The sequence below is a fragment of the Panthera uncia genome, chromosome E3, assembly GCF_023721935.1.
Source record: "Panthera uncia isolate 11264 chromosome E3, Puncia_PCG_1.0, whole genome shotgun sequence".
Taxonomy (NCBI): domain Eukaryota; kingdom Metazoa; phylum Chordata; class Mammalia; order Carnivora; family Felidae; genus Panthera; species Panthera uncia.
The window spans coordinates 3,526,151-3,527,826 of NC_064815.1; positions in this window are offsets into that span (position 1 = coordinate 3,526,151).

Below are 1,676 nucleotides of genomic sequence, written 5' to 3' on the forward strand. Positions count from 1 at the left end.
GAACCTACAACATGGAGATCAAGAGTTGCCTGCTTTACCGACTGGCAGCCAGGCACCCCAAAAGACATCCTAAAGAGAAGAGAAAGACAAGCCACAGACTAGGAGGAAGTATTTGCCAACCATATAATTGATAAAGGACTTGTATACAGAACATACAGTATTCTTGAAACACAAAATGAAACACCCAAAAAAGGTTTTTAAATGGGCTTAAGATCTGAACCGACATTTCGGTTTAGAAGATATGCTCACGGCAAATGAGCACATGAAAAGATGTTCAACATAATTACACACTAGGGAAATGCAAATTAAAGCCACAGCAAGATATCACTGTTCACCTACTGGAATGTCAACGTGTTTAATCCTCCCGACAACTAACCCTTTGAGGTAGTTAATATTATTATTGCTATTTGACAGAGGAAGAAGCTGTGGCCTGAAGAAAAGACACAAGAGCTGGTAAATGGGATTTGAACGCAGACACCCGGATTCTAGAACCCTTGTTCTTGGAAGCCTACACCCGAGGAGGCTTCCCTATATGCACGAGATCTGAACCTTATTTTTCGACTCAATTGTATATAAAGTGCCCACGGTGTGTGTAGATAGCTCTTTGTTAGATATTTTTGCTGGATCCAAGGGAAGAGGTAGAAAATTCTCTACACCTAGACTTAATTTTTCCGGGTCTTGCCTGACTACTTTGATCATAGGCGGGAGGAGAGCGCCACCCACTGGTCAAAGGCGGAACTGCAGGCAGCTCCCTTGCACTTCAAAAGGGCAGGTTTTCTCCACCTGCCTGTGTTTAAAATGCTCCCGTCCTGCTGAATGAGCGTCTAAATGTCTAACCAGTTTCACCCAGGTGCTAGTCTTGTTTCATCCACTAGCCTGCAGTTTGATTTCGGGCAACTTTCCCTGCCTAGGCCTCTGTCCCTCCGTTTGCAAAAAAACCTCTGTAATTCTCACCTACAACCCTAAGTTTACTTAAACACGAGCCTGTATTGGACCAGCTTTGCTCTCGGGATGGTCTGTGCTTGGTGTTTTACCTGAGTTATAGTGTTTTAGCTCCCACAGCAACCTCACGGGGCAAATGCTTTTATTATCCCCATTTTACAAACCAGCAAACGGAGGCTGCAGATAGGAAGGCACTTGGCCAGTGTTATTCACCTCATAAGATTTGTAGTCAGGAGGATGGTTCAGTTGGTTAAGCTTCCGACTTCGGCTCCTGCCATGATCTCACGGTTTGTGAATTTGAGACTCGCGTTGGGCTCTGTGCTGACCGCTCACAACCCAGAGCCTGGAGCCCGCTTTGGATTCTGTCTTTCTCGGTCTCTTCCTCTCCCCCAGTCCTGCTCACTCTCTCCCTCAAAAATAAACAACAACAAAAGAATTGGAGTCAGGATTTTTCCTCCCCTTACCAACAAGGGGCTCCTAAAACCCTAGCAATTTCCAAAGAGAGCGATTAAGGTGTCTCTTGTTATGTTAACGAAGTGATCTCGGACCTCCAGAGGAGGAAGGGGCTGGTTGCCAGGGAACCAACTAAGCGTTTGCGGCGTTAGAACTTTCCATCCCTCCCCACCCAACCCTCCCAACACCTCCCGGGGGCTGGAATTTGAGCCAATCACCAACGGCCAATGATTTCATCTAGCGTGCCTGTGTAATGGAGCCTCCATAACATCCGAAAGGAC